The sequence below is a fragment of the Gopherus evgoodei genome, chromosome 8 (genome assembly GCF_007399415.2).
Source record: "Gopherus evgoodei ecotype Sinaloan lineage chromosome 8, rGopEvg1_v1.p, whole genome shotgun sequence".
Lineage (NCBI taxonomy): Eukaryota > Metazoa > Chordata > Testudines > Testudinidae > Gopherus > Gopherus evgoodei.
Window position 1 is genome coordinate 113,041,795 of NC_044329.1, and position 20,236 is coordinate 113,062,030.

Below are 20,236 nucleotides of genomic sequence, written 5' to 3' on the forward strand. Positions count from 1 at the left end.
GCCGTGGGACTGAGTGAATATTGCTATGAGGACTTTATATTTCCTGATTTTTTGTAAGTTTAACTGTTCCATCTGAATACTGCATTAGCAGCACTTCGTATTTTCTTTCCTTGCTTTTAGAAAAGAAAGCAAGAAACACAAAAAATTACCTATTTCGCTTAGCATTTGGATAGCTCCAACTAGGTTTGAAGTTCATACCTCATCGGGATGAACAGGCTGGAGATGGAGGAGTAACTCATGGGGCCTCCTCTCAATTTTACTAATAATCCATCCTCTTTATCCAAAACCTTCCCTAAAACCCACTTTCTTCTATGAAGCCTGCAAATCCCGATCCACATCAGTAATCAAAAAAGGAGGGCAGGGGTCTCAAACCACTGCTAAAACAAAATAATTTACACTCCAAATTAGCACCATCCTCTGAGTCTCCTAATACACATCTGTGTCTAGTCTTTACCTATTTAAATTGTAAACTCATAAAGCGCAGGGATTATGTCTTCCATTTTATCTTGTACAGGGCCAAGCACACTAAGTGCATAAACAAAAGTAAATAAACAAAGTGAATTTCAGCCTTTGCTTCATCTATTATGTGCCTGCTTCTTTTTCCCATTCCCTTTCTGGAGCATTTGACTACCCAGCCTATGTATAACTTACTTGAGTCTCTGCAGTAATAGTCATTTTTACTAGCATGCATTATTCAGAGAACACGTTGTTTAAGCATGCCTAGAAAGTACAATTTCAGAACTCCATGAAGATAAATATTAATATCAGAACTTTTAAAGAAATATGGACCTGGGGATTACAGTTGAGAGAAGCTGGCTATGAGTCAGCAGTGTGCCCGTATTGCCAAGAAGGCTAATGGCATATTAGGCTGCATTAGAAGGAGCACTGCCAGCAGATCGAAGGAAGTGAATATTCCCCTCTATTTGGCACTGGTGAGGCCACACTGGAGTACTGTGTGTCCTGTTTTGGGCCCCCCACTACAGAAAGGATGTGGACAAATAGGAGAATCCAGCAGAAGGCAACAAAAATTATTAGAGGGCTGAGGGAACTGGGCTTATTTAGGGGGGATTTGATAGCAGCCTTCAACTATCTGAAGGGAGGTTCCAAAGAGGATGGAGTCCAGCTGTTCTCAGTGGTGGAAGATGACAGAACAAGGAGCAGTGGTCTCAAGTTGCAGTGGGAGAGGTTTAGGTTGGAAAGTAGGAAAATCTATTTCAGTAGGAGGGTGATGAAGCACTGGAATGGGTTACCTAGGGAAGTGGTGGAATCTCCACCCTTAGAGGTTTTACGGCCCAGCTTGACAAAGCCCTGGCTGGGATGATTTAGTTGGGGATTGGTCCTGCTTTGAGCAGGGGGTTGGACTAGATCTCCTGAAGTCTCTTCCAACCCTAATCTTCTATGATTCTATGGTTTGTTGAATCATATTCTTTATTTTGTATTCTTACTGTAACAAGATTTACCAAATATAATATATTAATGGTATCATTTTGGCATATGCTGCACCAAAATCCAGATAAGCATTTGCTACAGAATCTTCTCTGACACAAAGTGATTTTCTGTTAACATCTATGATGGGGCCTTGGGGTGCAGAGGTGACATGGGGCACCAAGAAAAGAAATGTAATTCTGCAAGGAGTCGCCTACTTTCCATTGAAAACAAGTTTAAACAAGATTCTAAATGCAAATTATTGAACTTCATGTCTGTGGAATAAAGTCTTTTCACTGAGAGACTGGTGTGGTACAGTAGTTCAAGCACAGATCCAGGAAACAGCAAGCCATGAAACCTCTGTGCCTCAATCTTTTCATTTGTGGACCAAGGATATTGCCTGCCTGGCAGGGGTGCTATGAAGACTGATGTGCAGATGACCACCCTGACACCTTTCAATGTCACTGGACTCTCCCTGTATTCCTCTGACAATTCAGGGAGGGAGATCATGACTGCTGCTCTGCCTGGCACTTTGACCTTAAACTGCTACATACCTCTGGCGCTGCATAACAGTAGATTCAAAGTGTTGCTGTAGCCCCACAATATTAGCAAGATAAGGTAGATAAGTTAATATCTTTTATTAGACCAACTTCTGTTAGTGAGAGAGACAAGCGTTCGAGCTCACACAGGGACCTGAAGAAGAGCTCTGTGTAAGCTCAAAAGCGTCCGTCTCTCTCACCAACAAAAGCTGGTTCAATCGAAGATGTTACCTCACCCACCTTTTGTCTCAGGAGATTTAAAAGACAGTTTCTCTGAGGTGCCCTTCAGTGACTGGCCCAGTTTTGAGATTCTATTCAAGTTGCCTTAAACGAAAGAACTTTTACTGACAAATTAGAGAGAAAAAGAAGTTAAATGGAGTAGCGGTGCGCAAACTACAGCCCGCAGGCTGTGCTGAGCCAGTCAGAACTTTTAATCTGGCCCTCTAGCTAGTAGGTTAAGAAGGGGCGTGAGTGGACGAGAGCTGAGGAAGCGTTGTTCCAGGTTGGCCATAAAAATGTTGGCATATTGTGGGGCCATGCGGGTGCCTATAGCGGTGCCACTGATCTGGAGATATATATTGTCATCAAATTTGAAATAGTTGTGTGTAAGGATAAAGGCACAGAGCTCAGCAGCCAGTTGTGCTGTGGCATCATCAGGGATACTGTTCCTGAAAGCTTGTATTCCATCTGTGTGTGGGATATTTGTGTAGAGAGCCTCTACATCCATGGTGGCTAGGATGGTGTTTTCTGGAAGGTCACCAATGCATTGTAGTTTCCTCAGGAAATCAGTAGTGTCACGGAGATAGCTGGGAGTGCTGGTGGCATAAGGTCTGAGCAGAGAGTCCACATATCCAGACAGTCCTTCAGTGAGAGTGCCAATGCCCGAGATGATGGGGCGTCCAGGATTTCCGGGTTTATGGATCTTGGGTAGTAGATAGAATAACCCTGGTCGGGGCTCTAAGGGTATGTTGATTTGTTCCGGTGTTAGTGTAGGGAGTGTCCTGAGTAGATGGTGCAGTTTCTTAGTGTATTCCTCAGTGGGATCTGAGGGAAGTGGCCTGTAGAATTTGGTATTGGAGAGTTGTCTGGCTGCCTCCTTTTGGTAGTCAGACCTGTTCATGATGACGACAGCGCCTCCTTTATCCGCCTCTTTGATGATAATGTCAGGGTGGTTTCTGAGGCTGTGGATGGCATTTTGTTCTGCACGACTTAGGTTATGAGGCAAGCGATGTTGTTTTTCCACAATTTCTGCCTGTGCACGTCGGCGGAAGCATTCAATGTATAGGTCCAGACTGTCATTTCAATCCTCAGGAGGAGTCCATGTAGAGTAGTTCTTCTTGTGCTGTTGGTGGGAGGGTACCTGTGTATCAGTGCACTGTTCAGTGTTGTCCTGAAAGTATTCTTGGAGTCGGAGACAGCGAAAGTAGGCTTCCAGATTGCAGCAGAACTGTATCATGTTGGTGGGGGTAGCAGGGCAGAAAGAGAGTCCCCGAGATAGGACAGACTTTTCTTCTGGGCTGAGTGTATAGCTGGATAGACTGACGATATTGCTGGGTGGGATAGGGGTACCATGGTTGTGGCCCCATGTGGCTACTTGGATCACAGCAGCCCCCACAGTAGATTTACCCACTCCAAATTGATTCCTGACTGACCGGTAGCTGTCTGGAGTTGCAAGCTTCCAGAGGGCTATCACCACTCGCTTCTCAGCTGTGAGGGCTGCTCTCATCCTGGTATTCATGAGCTTCAGGGCAGGGGAAACCAAGTCACAAAGTTCCATGAAAGTGCCCTTATGTATGTGAAAGTTTTGCAGCCACCAGGAATCATCCCAGACCTGCAACACCATGCAGTCCCACCAGTCTGTGCTTGTTTCCCAGGCCCAGAATCAGTGTTCCATGGCATGAACCTGCCCCATTACCATCATGACGTCCAAATTGCCAGGGCCCGTGCTTTGAGAAAAGTTTGTGTCCATGTCCTCATCACTATCATGATCGCGCTGTTGTCATCTCCTCGCCTACTTTTGTGAGTTCTGGTTCTGCACATACTGCAGGATAATGTGCAAGGTGTTTACAATGCTCACAACAGCAGCAGTGAGCGGGCTCCATGCTTGCCGTGCTATGGTGTCGGAAAGAGAGCAGGAAAGCAGAGTTGTAGCAGAATCGGTGGATGACGACATATGCCATGAGAATAAATATTTATACTGAACAACAAGAGGACTGTGAGGTGGATTCATTGCACCAGGAGAGCAGAGTTGCAGCGGACACAATGGAGGACGATGGTTTGCAGTCCTAGTGTTCGACTGCTGCCAGCAGCACCCAGGACACAACAGCGGCGGTGTCTGTGAGCTGAGCTGAGTGAGCTGCACGCTTGCCACAGTATGGCATCTGTGCAGAAAAAAGGCGCGAAATGATTGTCTGCCGTTGCTTTCACGGAGGGAGGGGAAACTGACGATGTACCCAAAACCACTCGCGACAATGTTTTTGCCCCATCAGGCACTGGGAGCTTTACCCAGAATTCCAATGTGCAGCGGGAACTGTGGGATAGCTACCCACAGTGCACTGCTCCGTAAGTCAATGCTAGCCACGGTAGTGAGGACACACTCCGCCAACTTAATGCGCTTAGTGTGGACATATGTAGTCGACTGTATAAAATAGATTTCTAAAATTTGACTTCTATAAAATCGACCTAATTTCGTATTGTAGACATACTCTAAGACTGCTAAAAATATTACTAGCTGGGTAATACTTTGGGGCAGGCTTTTGGGAACATGTGAATAGGGTAATTCCTCCCAGGGTAATAGTACACAAAGTTCTTGCTTACAGTCAATTAAAACTTTCCCTGATCACTATTTCAATGCCAAGCAAAGAAAGATCAGTCCCCCACGTCATAAAACACAAGCATAACAATATGGTCTGCTCCTTTCAGGGCCCAGGCAGTCCTCTTCAATTTTCAGACCCAGCTGGAAAGGGCCAGGTGATCCCTATAAAGACCTAAGGGCTTGTCTACACTTACATTTTATAGCACCTTAACTTGCTGGCTCAGGGGGGTGAAAAATCATCCCCGAGCACAGCAAGTCTGAGCGCTTTAAAGCGCTAGTGTAGACAGGCTCCGACCACGGATTCGAACAGCTCCTGCTCAGACACACCCTCGCTGAGGAGTAGCAGAGGCAGACCAGAAGCCTGTTGGAGGCCTTTCCCAGGACCTTCACAGACTTACCAGGGCAAGCCATCCCAGTCCGGCACATCATCGTGACAAACCTCTGAGAGATAATCTGCAAGGCGACACGACCTCTCCTGCAACAAATACAGGAGGTATTAGAGAAGGGGGTCCAGGCAATGGGGGACCTAGGAGATATCGATAGGTCGCAGAGCCAGTGATGCTGCCCCATGGTGCTGGTCCCAAAGTTGGACAGGACCCTTCACTTCTGCAATATCCAAATTTGATGCATACCCAATGCCTTGGATTGATGATCTGCTCTATCGACTCGGAGAGGCCCAGTACATAACAACCCTTGATCTCATCATGGGTTACTGGCAGATCTCACTGGACTCGGGGTCAAAAGAAAAAATAGCCTTCGCCACCATGCAGGTTCTACCAATTCACTCGGATACCCTTCGGCCTTTGTGGCACCTCAGCAACCTTCCAGTGGCTAATGGACCGCCTACAAGAGCCCCACACTTAGTATGCCTCTGCGTACCTCGAAGTGGTGGTCTACAGTAGATCAGAAGAATTTTTTTAACTGAGTTATTTTGATTTAGCATGAAAATGTATTAAATGAAATAAAGGTATTTTTGTTACTTCAAAAATGAGTCACAAATTACTATTTGACTGACCTACCACTTGGTTATTTGCAAACTATTCCACACTGATAATATCCTAAAAATTACCCAGAGAGACAACTGTAAATAAATGCAACCTTTTTGAACAGTTTAAAAGCATAATGATAGCAGAGAAAGATATTGCTTATACCCGTGGCTGCAATGCACAGTTTGCAGGCATTTGAAGAATCTATCCACAGCTTGCATCATGCTGTGAATGTGCTTAGTCAAATGATGTTTTGTACAGAAATGAACTACATGATCAGGCAAGAATCCTCTTTTAGGAGTAATCTTTGTAACTAGTTAAGGGACTGCAGCAAATCTTGTAGACATGCTATGAAAACTCAAGGGCTCAGTGGGGAGGGAGGGGGCCCCCAGGGCAGGGGCCTTGGGCATAGGCATTGTTTGACTTTTATTTGAGGTGGGCAGAGGCAGGAAGGGGATAGCTAGGGGCTGTTAGGGGGCAGGGGCAGCTCAGGGTGCAGGGAGGGGGGTATGAGGGGCTGTGTGAGGGCAGGGAGGTACCTCAGGGTGCAGAGAGGGGATAGCTAGGGGCAGTGTGCGTGCAGGGGGGTAGTTCAGGGTGCAGGGAGACGGCTAGCTAGGGGCTGTGTGCGTGCAGGGGGGTAACTAGGAGCTGTGTGCGTGCAGGGGGTAACTCTGCCAATGGGCTCAGGGCTTCTGCCCCACAGGGAGCACCAGTGCTCGGGCTCCAGGATTCAGCCCCTGCACCTCTCGGCTTCAGCCCCACGGGGGGCACCAAGAATCGGGGCGCGAGCCCCGCACCTCTCCAGGGATCAGAGCTTCAGCCCAGCACCTTCCAACTTCAGCCCAGAGGGAGGAGCCAGGGATCGGGACTCCAGCCCAGTGCCGCCCCAGGAATCGGGCCTGAGCACAGCACCTCCCAGCTTCAGCCCCGCGGGGGGTACCGGAGATCAGGGCTTCGGCTGCAGGGCCCCACGGACCCCTTGAAAGGGCTCATGGACCCCCAGAGGGCCACAGACACCCTCGTGAGAACTACTGCCTTAGAGAAAACACTGTGCAGTTCTAACTCCATGGATTTGGAAAAGGAATGTGTCTGCCTAGAGCCAGGAACAGTCACTTTGTAACCTGCTCCCCTAGAAACCCAGTTGAAGTCCTGCCAGCCAGAGGGTGGCAAGCCCCGCGGCCCCGACCGGAGCGCGGCAAGCCCCGCAGCCCCGACCGGCAATCCGAAGTGCTGCCGAAGACTGGGAGCCCTGCCCCCCCAGGAATCAGGCCCCGTACTTGCCAAAGCCATCCCTGAGTGGTTCTCTAACGTATTTGATCGCACCTCCTTTCTTTGTGTCTGTAGTAGTTTAGGCCCCTCCCCTGCCATACAAGTACATAAACCGATACAAAAAACAAAATGCAACTCTCACAAAATGTTAAAAACAATAAAGCATTGATTCAAACAGAGCCAAGGAAAACTGCGATGGTGGTATGCTTACAATTAAATGTACGCACCATATCGTAGCAAAAGGATTAAAGTACAGATGGCAACGACTTTGTATAATGCTCTGCAAGTTTAACAGAAATCTGTCAAAATGCACAACACCATCTAGAGTCAAACATACAGTGCCATCTGAGGATGTGATATGTATGGAGCAATCAGCTTTGCTATTCATTGCTCGCAGTAAGTTCCTAAAACGTTTCATGCCCTCCCACCCCACCCCCAATACATTCCACACACACACACACACACACCCAGGAGGCACGCCCCTCAGTTTGAGAACCTCTGGTTTAGATCATTATCTCACTTTCAGCACCTACTACCCTTTGTGGAACAAGGGCAGAGCAGCTGAGAACTGCAGCATGGTTTCTGAAGAAGTGACTAACTCCACAAGTTTTAAGGAGTACATTTTTCCTGCTTATGGGTTTTCCCACAAAATGATTTCCCTTAAACAAGTTATGATTTGGCCCTCCCTTTTTATTAAATGGAAGAAATCCAGGTAATTGCAGTTTAAAATTTTGAGACCGCCTTGACTATGCTGATCAATGTCATTTAACACACACGCATCCTAGAGATAAAACTTACTTTGCATCACTGAAACTATATTTCTATTTGCATTACCCCCTCAAGATTTTCTTCATCACAAAATTAAATGTCCACTGCCCAGTTAACCAATCTATACATCAAGCTTAGAATCCATAATCCTAAAGTACCCGCATCAACATCTAACTAAAAAAATCTCCTTTTCTGCAACCACATTATACTCAACCGTGTTATTAAACCAATTTCCATATTGGGGTTTCAAAATCCACCATTTTCCTAACATTTTATGTGTAATATCTGTCCTACTCCATAAAGGGTCATTTTTCTCCTTGAACAGTACATTATTGGAATAAATCTGAGGAAAATATTTTAAGGAAGTAGTAAGATTTGGAATTCAAAACAATAAAGATTAAACAAACCCAGAACATATGAGAGAGAGAGAGAGAGAGAGAGAGAGAGATAGGGGAAAAATAAGTCAGGTAGTTAATTGCATCATTCTAGAATAAGCTTGCTAGCCCACTTGTTTTCTTCTTGCCGTTTAATTTCAGTTAAATCAAACAATACTGTGTAAACTTGACTAAATAGAGGAAACTGCTAAAATGTTCTCTAGCTAGTTAATTAGAAAAACTGATTTAGCTACACTTTAAAGACAAACTGCAAAGCTCTCTGAAAAACAAAAACTAGTCTGTAAGATTACAACAGTCATATGGTATTTGGAAAGTAGGTCATAGAAATGCCCATAAAAAATAAAAATATCAACACAGTCCTGCAAAATCATGAAAATGTACCAGCCTCAGTGCAAAATCTATTCACCCGACCTTACTGAAGTCATGATGAAAAATCTAAATGATACTGCCCTGTCCAAAGAAAACCAAAAAATAAAGGCAAAGTTATTTATTGCAGGCTAGTAGGTGAACTGAGTTTTGCAAGGCTGATTAGTAGTACTGTATCTTAAACGTGAACCAAAGTATATTTGAAAACATAAGGTGAAAACACTGTTGGATCTCATATCATTAACAAAATACAGGGACAGCTATAGTATTCTAATCAATGTTAAGAGTAAACAAAGTTATGTTTCCTGCCAACACCTCAGTGTTCAGCTCTTGTAGAAGAACCGCCTAACACTTTATAAACATTGTCCTTTCCGTCTTCCAGCATGTGTATGTCTCAAATATGTCTACAGTATCTTCAGTGGAAGCTGCTTGGGTTCCGAACACATCCTCCTTCACATCTTGCACAGTAGCATTTGCTGGTGCTTAACAAATAAATAAATAAATGCAGAGAACTGCCATGGGGTCCATAATGTCATGAGAAAGACTATGCCATGAAGTCAAGGTCTTTTGTTTCAAATGCAAATATACTTATACAAATTTATGTTTATACACAGTTTGTTAATGGTTTAGGACCTTATGCAATATTTGGTATATAAAAGTATCTCAAAAAATGTACAGACAACTAGTCTTCTCAAACCCATAAGAATCAGAGTTGCAGATTTCCTGGGTCCCCTGCCACAGCAAACAACATCACAACCCTCCCCCTGCCATCTCCCACTCTTTCTCTCTGTCTCACACACACACACACACACACACACGCTGGACAAGACTTCCATTGTAGCTCTGAATTTCTCTCTATATGACCTTTTCCAAACGTTTGCCTTTTGGGACATATATTCTTTATCTCAGCCTAAAGGTTAATAAATATTTTCTACAATGTTGGTGTTGTGGGAATGTGACTCAAGTGTCTTAAGTGTTTCTTCACAGGATTCACATTCACGTTCAGCACCAGGCAAGGCCAGCCCTAGAACAAATGGCGCATAGGCAAGGAGAGCCTTTGGTACCCCTCCCCCACTTGTTAAACTTTTGAATACCTTTTTTTTTTTTTGGCATTGTAGCCCATTTCACAATTCTGATGCATGATCTGCACACATGATTTATCCCTGTCATATAAAACAATAAATTTGCAAGCAAGCTCTGTAAATCTGTATTTATTCATGTCATATATAAGCAAATACAGAATACCTGAAACATGTTACTTCAAACATTCTATTTTCCCATTTGTGGCTAACAACAAAAACAGCACCTGGAGCCTGGTGGCCCCCAAGCCCCACACCCCGCCTGCCCCTAAATCTGGCCCTGGCGATAGGCATAGAGCACTGCAGAAGTCAAGTCTGAAGGCTGCAAACCCTTGGATCACTATAGTCATAACTGCATTCAGCAAGGAGGGCAGAGTCTTTTGACCAGCTAAAGATAGTATAAGGCATTTCTCTTTACTAAAGCTGTTTGTGTGAACAAGGATACGAGTTCAGAAGACAATGTGGATCAGCCTGATTATCAGAAAACAAATGCCCTCAAATGATGGCAACATTATCGTTTTGACCAGTTCTTCAAAAGGTTTCTCTCTGCCCACCTACAGTACATCTTACTTGCATTCAGTTTTAGCTAGCTATTCATCCACAAATGAGGCTTTGAAACCAAGAAGGCCACATCCCAGACTCAATCCAGATAACCTGAGGACAGTGATCACAACTCAGCAATCTCAGTTGCCCTGGATGGGACAGAACAAAATGTGACCATCCATGTACCACAGTCCTAGATTTTAGTTGCCTTTTTAAACAGTATTTGGTATTCAGAAGACATTTCACAATCTAAACATATTTCAGTTAGAAAATCTGTAAATTATGTAAATTATGTTGATCGTGACAGCATTAATGAAAAAACATGCAGTAACAAGAAATCTTGTACTTAGGACAAAAAAGTGCAGAGGCGATTTAAATGAATACAGTATGTAGCATAGATTGTTATTTTAATGGAAAAGTGCATGAACTGCTTTTTTTCTTTGATTTTTCAAAGATTTGAAACTTTGCAAAAGTTGAATGAAAAAGGACAAGATCCCAGAGGAATCAGATTCCCTGCTTCTTTCAGGGAATTTCTAAAGTTCTCTCTTTATAACCAAAAAAGATCACTTCCAAGAGAAAAATGTAAACTGAAGCATTTCTACTCAATTCCTTTCATGTCTTTCCACTGCCTAGTTTGAGATCATGTGACCACTTCTGACCTTTACAAATTCTCCTCTCTGCCTTGCTATCAGGTGTTATTCAGACTATCAACTTCATTTAGTGAAACTATCCTGCTCTTTCACACTTGAAAATGAACTGTTTGTCTGTAAAAAGAGTCATGCAGACCCACTTTCAACTTCAAAAGGTTTCTTTATATCTCGGTCTCTCATGTCCCTTGTTAAAAACACTTTCAAATAAGGATCTAAAAAAAATGTGGTATCTGGGAACTCTCAGCCCTAAAAAAGAAAACATTTCCACCATTAACCAAAGAGGGCAAGCATCCACACAGGACTTCATGCAACTCCTCAGTACCATACCTAGCTCTTCTGTGCACAGTTACGGTCACAAGAATTGCTCTGAAACCTGAACCTACTGCTACAAGGCTGGTTTGGTTTCCTGTAGTTACCTTCATGATGACAGGTGGCTTTATAATATATACCTTCTGTGAATTCATACATTTCCAGTTAACTGCTCACAGGCTCTCTCAAAAGGATTATCTAACTTAAACCAAAGTATAACAGAATCTAAAAGGTATGTGACAAATGACCAAAAAATTTAAGGGTGTCTTACATGTGGCAATTGCATATTTTAACAAGTGAAATGACCCTGAGCCACTCTAAAAATGAGAACAGCAGTTTTATTCCCAGTTTAAACCCAACAGTATCTCATGCACCATAACAAATGAACAAAAAGCGTTACCTATTTCAACAAATCAAACTAATTTTATTCCCCTTTCTGTATCCTAATATAGCCTTGTCTCCAAACCAGTGCACAGCAATACACAACTGTGCTCCTCTCAGCAAATCAACATTTCGAAAAACACAAGGCATACCCATTTCTGCACAAATGCTTCAATCATAACTGTGAACTTGTCCATTTTAAAAGTTTGTATTTCAAGCACTGAATCACCTAAATCTGTTGGTCTGCCCAAAAAACATCTAATATCTATTCAGAAATGCTTCAGAAATCATGCAAAACCCATTTATTTTAATTAACAAGATTATACAGAGGTGCGTAGAATGGTTTTAGTTGAGAACACAAGCTAAAGAAAAACTGCAACACTTTCTGAAATTTAAACCCAGCCAAAAAATGTTTGTTTTTCAGTAAACTCTATTAAAAACATTGCAGTAGTGCTGATCAAACAATCCTATACATGTAGAATTGGAAGGCACCTCGATAAGTCATTTAGTTCAGCTCCTTGCACCGAGGCAGGACTCAAACCATCCCTGACAGGTGTTTGTCTAACCTGTTCTTAAAAACCTCCAGTCATGGAGATTCTACAACTTCCCTAGGTTTGTTCCAGTGCTTAACAACCCTTACAGTTCAAAAGTTTTTCCTAAAGCCTAATCTAAATCTTCCTTGCTGCAATTTAAGCCAATTACTTCTTGTCTTGTCCTCAGTGCATGAGGAGAACAATTTATCGCCCTCCTCTTTACAGAATCGTAGGACTGGAAGAGACCTCAAGAGATCATCTAGTCCAGTCTCCTGCACTAGTGGCAGGACTAGGTATTATCTTCTAGACCAGAGATGGGCAAACTACAGCCCACAGGCCCCTCCTGCCTAGCCCCTGATCTCCTGGCCCAGGAGGCAAGCCCCCGATCCTCCCCTGCTGTTGCCCCTCCCCCACAGCCTTAGCTCACTGTGCCGCTGGTGCAATGCTCTGGGTGGTGGGGCTGCGAGCTCAGGCCGGGCAGCACAGCTGCTTAGCCCGGCCTGACCCGGTGTTATGTGCTGCGCGGTGGCATGGCTGACTCCAACCGGGTGGCACAGCTGCCTGTCCTGGTGCTCTGGGCAGTGCAGCTGTAGCATCACCAGCCACCGGCGCTCCAGGCAGCGTGGTAAGGGGGCAGGGAGCAAGAGGGGTTGGATAGAGGGCAGGGGAGTTTGAGATGGTGGTTAGGGGTCAGAGCAGAGAACAGGGGGGTTGAATGAGGGCAGAGGTCCCAGGTGGGGCAGTCAGGAAGGAGAGGAGGGGTTGGATGGGGTAGCACACGGAGGGGTGGATGGAGTAGGGATCCTGGGCGGCCATCAGGGGACAGGGTGGGTTGGATGAGGCAGGAATCCTGGGGGGGGGGCATCTGGGGGCAAGAAGCAGGGGAGGTCGGATAGGGAGCGGGGGCAGGGCCATGCCTGGCTGTTTGGGGAGGAACAGCCTCCCCTAACTGGCCCTCCATACAATTTCTGAAACCCAGTGTGGCCCTCAGGCCAAAAAGTTTGCCGACCCCTGTTCTAGACCATCTCTGACAGATGTTTGTCTAATCCACTCTTAAAATTACCAATGATGGAGATTCCATAACCTCCCTAGGCAATCTACTCCAGTGCTTAACCACCCCAAGAACTAGGAAGTTTTTCCTAACGTTCCATCTAAACTGCCCTTGCTGCAATTTAAGCCCATTGCTTCATGTCCTATCCTCAGTGGTTAAGGAGAAAAATTTTTCTCCCTCCTCCTTGTAACAATATTTTATATACTCGAAAACTGTTCCCTCTCAGTCTTCTCTTCTCCAAACAAACCCAGTTTTTTCAGTCTTCCCTGATAGGTCATAGTACCAGATACAGAGGTAAAATAACCTCTCTCATTCCTAGTTGAGATTCCTATTTATGAATCCAAGGATCCCGTTAAGAAGCCCTTTTCACCAAAGCATCACACTGTGAGCTCATTATCAACTGATTATCCACTATCAACCCAAATCTTTTTCAGTCACTGCTTCCCAGGATATAGTCTTTCATTCTGTAAGTATGGCCTATGTTCTTTGTTCCTAGATGTATTTGTTTACATTTAGCCATTAACACACATTTGCTTGCACCCAGTTTACCAAGCAATCCAGATCGCCCTGTATCAGCGACATGTCCTATTCATTATTTACCACTGCCCAAATGTGTGTCATCTGCAAACTCTATGATGATTTTATGTTTTCCTCCAGGTTGTTGTTAAAAATGTTAGACAGCTTACGGCCAAGAACCAATCCCTGCAGAACCCCGCTAGAAATGTACTCACTGAATGATTTTTCCCTGTCTACCATTACATTTTGAGACCCAGCAGTTAGCCAACTTCTAATTCATTTTATGTGTGCCAACCGATGTGTTAAGCAGGGTTTGGGTCGACTACAATCAGAAAATTCAGAGTAGAATCCTGCCTATGCCACACAAAATCAACGCATATTATTAACATGCTTTTTTTCTTGCTGGCATAGACAGAAAAATTTTTCCACCATATTACAGAAGCATATTATAACCTCTATTGTCCTTTTCTACATTAGCCTTTCTTCCCCTAAAATTTACCAGTAATACTACCACCAGTGCAACTCCACAGGTAATAGCAACAATGGAAGTCCCAGTTTAGACAAGGGGCCTTGACCATCAACTTTTTAAAAACCTTGCCTTCTAGGTTAGATTATACAGGAGTCAGAACACCAGCAGCTCGTCTACATTAGCATTTTCACTAGCAATTGCAATGGCATGAAATTTTAAGGGTGAAAGCCTAGCACAGACAGTTTTAGACAAACATAAGCTAAAACGTGGTTCTGTAATTTGGTTATAAAATTACTATTTTCTGTCCACATCAGTAAGCAAAAATGTTATAGAAGGGTTTAGCCGTAACAATATTTCACAACTATGCTTAAACATGGTTAGATTTGCAGCATAAACAGCGTGCAGCATCTTTACCTAGGCACAATATAGTGACAGCTTTCAGAGTGGTAACTGTGTTATTCTGTATCAGCAAAAACAAGGAGGAGTGAACTGGAATTAATTTGCAAACTGGATACCATCAGATTAGCCCTGAATAAAGACTGGGAGTGGTTGGGTCATTACAAAATCTAAACCTGATTTCCTCAATACTAATTTCTCCCTACTGTTATTCACACCTTCTTGTCAACTGTCTGTAATGGGCCACTCTCATTACCACTTCAAAAGTTATTTTTCCTCCCTTAGTATCCTGCTATTAATTGATCTATCTCATTAGGCTGACCTCACACTTGGTAAGATAACCCCTATCCTTTCATGTATTTATGCCTGCTCCTGTATTTTCCACTCTATGCATCTGATGAAGTGGGTTCTAGCCCACGAAAGCTTATGCCCAAATAAATGTGTTAGGGTATGGCTACATTTGGAATTTCAAAGCGCTGCCCCGGCAGCGCTTTGAAGTGTGAGTTTAGTCAGAGCGGCAGCGCTGGGAGAGAGCTCTCCCAGCGCTGCATGTAAACCACATCCCTTACGGGTGTAGCGTGCAGCACTGGGAGCCGCGCTCTCAGCGCTGCTGCCCTGATTACACTGACGCTTTACAGCGCTGTATCTTGCAGCGCTCAGGGGGGTGTTTTTTCACACCCCAGTTGCAGCGCTGTAAAGTGCGAGTGTAGCCAAGGCCTTAGTCTCTTACGGTGCCACAAGGATTCCTCGTTGTTTTTACAATATAGTGAGTTACTGAAGTACTTCAGAGTAGGGGATATGACAGTACAGTATATCCTGCAAATATACTGTATTGTGTCTAAGGTTTAAGTAGCTGAGAGTTATTCTCTTTGATATTTAGCACTATTTGACAAATAATGGATACAAAGAGAGACTTTGGGACAAAAAGGTTTGGCATAGTATAGTGGATAGTATAGTGCTTCCAGTGATAAAGAGAGGTATAGAACACATTGGTTTTAAAGATACAATAGGTCTGTGTTGTGATCACAGAATCACAGATTAGGGTTGGAAGGTACCTCAAGAGGTCATCTAGTCCAACCCCCTGCTCAGAGCAGGACCAATCCCCCACCTAAATCATCCCAGCCAGGGCTTTGTCAAGCCTGACCTTAAAAAACTCTAAGGAAGGAGATTCCACCCCTCCCTAGAGAACCCATTCTAGGGCTTCACCACCCTCCTAGTGAAATAATGTTTCCTAATATCCAACCTAGACCTCCTCCACTGCAACTTGAGACCATTACTCCTTGTTCTGTCATCTGCCATCACTGAGAACAGCCGAGTGCCATCCTCTATGGAACCCCCTTTCAGGTAGTTGAAGGCTGTTATCAAATCCCCCCTCACTCTTCTCTTCTACAGACTAAACAAGCCCAATTACCTCAGCCTCTCCTCGTAAGTCATGTGCCCCAGTCCCCTGATCATTTTTGTTGCCCTTCACTGGACTCTCTCCAATTTCTGTACTGGGGGGGCCCCAAACTGGATGCAATACTCCAGATGTGGCCTCACCAGTGCCGAATAGAAAGGAATGATCACGTCCCTCGATATGCTGGCAATGCTCCTACTAATGCAGCCCAATATGCCATTAGCCTTCTTGGAAACAAGGGCACAATTATATCCAGCTTCTTATCCACTGTAATCCCCAGGTCCTTTTGCTTAGCCAGTCCATCCCCAGTCTGTAGCAGTGAATGGGATTCTTCCATCCTAAGTGCAGAACTCTGCACTTGTTCTTGTTGAACCTCCCCAGATTTCTTTTGGCCCAATCCTCCAATTTGTCCAGGTCACTCTGGAAACTATCCCTACCCTCCAGCGTATCTACCTCTCTCCCCCCAGCAGTGTGTCTTCTGCAAACTTGCTGAGGGTGCAATCCATTCCGTCATACAGATCATTAATAAAGATGTTGAACAAAACTGGCCCCAGGACTGGCCCCTGGGGCACTCTGGCTGATACCGGCTGCCAACTAGCAGCCAACTGATGCTGATGAATCAGTAACAAAGATTATTGTATTATTTTCGCACCAACAATAGACTTGAAATATGAATTCTCGATTGAATGTTCCAAAACATTTTGTCTTACTATCACATATATGGCCATGATTTGCTCAGTAATGCTGTCAATGTTTAGATAGATTTCTTTGGCACAGTAACGGGTGGTATCAAACTAAAATAAGATAATGTGAAACATGGATCTTAAATGGATTTTTACCTTCTTAAAGCTGATACTGCAATTGAGCTGCAGGCTGAGTGCTAAAAATGGCCAACTATCCAGCTGATTGCAATGACTGCTACAAAATACTGGGTTAGGAGAACATAACAGCAACTTTTCTAGTGAAATATTGGTCAAACCAATGGTAAGTAGGCTAAAGAGACTTGCAACAAATACTAGTTGGCAATAAAAATGGCTGTTCAGCAAGAAATTTGGCAAAAGAATTACATATTTTCACAGCAGTCAGTTTGTTGGAAAAATATCTTTCTGAGAAGTTATTTAAATTAGAACATTTTGGCATTCTAGAATTTCACTTAGTTCATCACTGTGGTTGTTGTGTGGCCTACAGCTGTATTACCTCAAGAGATTAGATAATAAGATTACCCACGGCTTTTTCTACATATTTCAGGGCAGCCCTGCAAAAATTTTCATTATCAATTTACCAGACTAAATAAAGTCTATTTGCCCAGCCTTTATCGGGGTGAAAATTATAACTAAAAATAATAATTTATTGGTCTGCCATGACAAAAAATTTACTTATCCTGCAAGTGGGTGAATAAAGTTGTGCAAGTCTGTTTTAGAAGATGAGAATGTTGTCTAATATCGTTGTCTAACATGCCCACAGTCGTCTTCCATTGATATCTGTGGCATGGAATCAGTTTTTGCATTAGTAGTCAGTGCAAAATATGCACTGTGAAGTTCTAGTATTCACAACATGAGACTTCACAATAAAAGCAAAATTTGCCCCACCCCCACCCCCCCAAAAAGGCCTCCTACCAAATGAAGCATGACTAGCCATACTGAAATGCTGACTGTCCAAATACTGCACTGACACACCTGCAAACAGCACTCAAAAACAATCAGATTAACTGCCACATCACCGAAAACTGTTCATTATTTCTGCTCTTTTTCCTTGGATCACAATTATTACATTAAAAGACTGGGAAATGATGACTGTTCATATATAAAGCAAACAAATGGAATATTTGTCACATCCCTACTTTTCCCAAACAGTATTAGAAAAAAACTGTTTTACACGAATATGAATGAACCATTCTTCAACATGTAATAAAATACTAAACACTGAGATATTAAGTATTGACAATCAGACTCCCACTGAAATCAATGGGATTTTTGATAGAACCCTTGATACAGAATGTAAATATGTATGTTAATAGAAACATAAATGGACAATAGCTGCTCTTCATAGTTAAACCCAAGCATTTAAAATATCTTAAACAAAAATACACCAGTTTACACTAGGATTGAGTGCAGAAATTGGGGACAGGAGATGGAAATTTAACCCATTTCTAACAGTGTTTGCCTCTATTCCCCAAGAATTTATGTGCTGTTTTTCAGCCCAATAAGAACTTAAGTCAGGTAATAAAGTCTTCAAAAATTGATTTTTAAAAATAATAAAATGTCCCCATTACTCCCTCACCTCTGCAACAACAGATCTTAACTGAGCAAGTATGCAGAGGCACAACTATACAAGCAGAACTGGCAAGTGACCCTTAGATATAGTGGTGCTAGCAAGCTGCTACAATAAATCAATATTAATTCGACACAATTTCATTATAAAAATAAAACTATGAAATTCCCTAATGCCCACCTGCCCAGACAAATCTCAGACCAAGATTGCTGGTGGAATTTTTTTGCAATGTCTTTCTAAAGGTATGTAATTGATTTCAAGAATAAACTTGTGTTGAATGTTCAGTGAACCAGATAAAATAATCTCCTTTCAGGAATCTATTAAACATTATGTTTTTATACCATTTAGAGACCTTGGAATGACAATCTGATTCAACAAAAAAAGGAGACAAGTTTTTCTGTTTTAAGAAAGTATCAGAGGGGGAGCCATGTTAGTCTGGATCTGTAAAAAACAATAAAGAGTCCTGTGGCACCTTGTAGACTAACAGATGTATTGGAGCATAAACTTTCATGGGTGAATACCCACTTCATATTCACCCACGAAAGCTTATGCTCCAATATATCTGTTAGTCAACAAGGTGCCACAGGACTCTTCATTGTTTTGAGAAAAGCAGTTATGCCCACAAGACATTTTTTCTGATATATTTTAACTGACTCTTCTAATAATCTCTATAAAATCCAAGAACTATCTTAATTTCTTCAAGGGCTTTTTATACATACCAAGGAAATCTGAAAGCTTCTTGCCATAGAAGCAGTATATAAACATCTTAGAAGTAGAGAGAACTTTAACCGAGGCCATGTCAATACATACAGCACTGTGGAATATTCACACCCTCGAGCGACATTAGTTTTGCCAACATAGGTGGTAGTGTAGACATAGCCCTATTGTAAGAAAGGAGAGGGAAAAATCACCGTAATTAACATCAACACTAAACAGCCCCATCATTATGGTGATCTATGGCAACTCTGGTTTAGATGATGCAGTGCAGCAGCTCTCAACTTTTCCAGATTACTGTACCCCTTTCAGGAGTCTCATTTGTCTTGCGTATCTCAAGTTTTATCTCACATGAGACCTACTTGCTTACAAAAGAGATATAAAAATACAAAAATGTCACAGTGCGCTATTACTGAAAATTGCATACTTTCTCATTTTTACCATATAATTATAAAATAAATCAATTGAACATAACTATTGTACTTACATTTCAGTCTTATCGTATATAGAGCAGTATAAACAACTCACTGTATGACATTTTAGTTTGTACTGACTTTGCTAGGGTTTTTTATGTAGCCTGTCATAAACCTTGGCAAATATCTAAATGAGTTGACCCTCTGGAACACCTCTGTATATCCCCAGGGGTACACATACCCCTGTTTGAGAACAACTGATACAGTGGATTAACAAACTACAGCTCTCCATATGCAGATTCAAAACTTGATTGTGTCATAAAATTTGATTAGGATTAGTGTGAAATCTCAGTACTAATCGGTTTGTCATATCACAATAACTGCCACATAATTCACTAAAATTCAGTCTAAATCAGGGGTCAGCAACCTTTGGCATGTGGCCTGCCAGGGTAAGCCTCGTGAGGGGCCAGGCCTTTTTGTTTACCTGCCGCATCCACAGGTTCGGCTGATCGCAGCTCCCACTGGCCACGGCTCCCCGTTCCAGGCCAAGGGGGGCTGCGGGAAGCGGCATGGGCCGAGGGATGTGCTGGCCAGCCTTTCCGCAGCCCCCACTGGCCTGGAACGGCGAATCGCAGCCAGTGGGAGCTGCGATCAGCCGAACCTGCGGACACAGCAAGTAAACAACCTGGCCTGACCCGCCAGGGTGCTTACCCTGACAGGTCACATGCCAAAAAGTTGCCAATCCCTGGTCTAAACCATGCTGACCAAAAGCATCCTAGCAACAACTGCGTGTCCTCATTGTTTCCCTGGAAAAAGAACTTTCTCTCAACTGTGTTACTAAAATATTCCTGCCTATTATCTTTCACAAAAATTGTACAATGACCCTTAAACACTGTTGCTGCTACCGTGGTAGGCAGGGTCTTATTTCAGGACAAGGCTAGGACAGCAA

The 20,236-nt window shown here is 43.2% G+C and overlaps 1 protein-coding gene across 16 annotated transcripts in view; it reads right to left on the reverse strand.

The window, feature by feature from the left end:
- PTPRF (protein tyrosine phosphatase receptor type F) overlaps window positions 1-20,236 on the reverse strand; it is a 630,174-nt gene that overhangs the window by 594,683 nt on the left and 15,255 nt on the right. Inside the window, exon 1 of one of the 16 annotated variants that reach the window (XM_030572299.1) lies at window positions 5,178-5,217. The exons of the other annotated variants lie outside the window; for them this stretch is intronic. The gene's annotated coding sequence lies outside the window, so the exon portion shown is untranslated. Of the gene's footprint in view, window positions 1-5,177; window positions 5,218-20,236 lie in introns of those variants that run through there. 16 annotated transcript variants of the gene reach the window in all.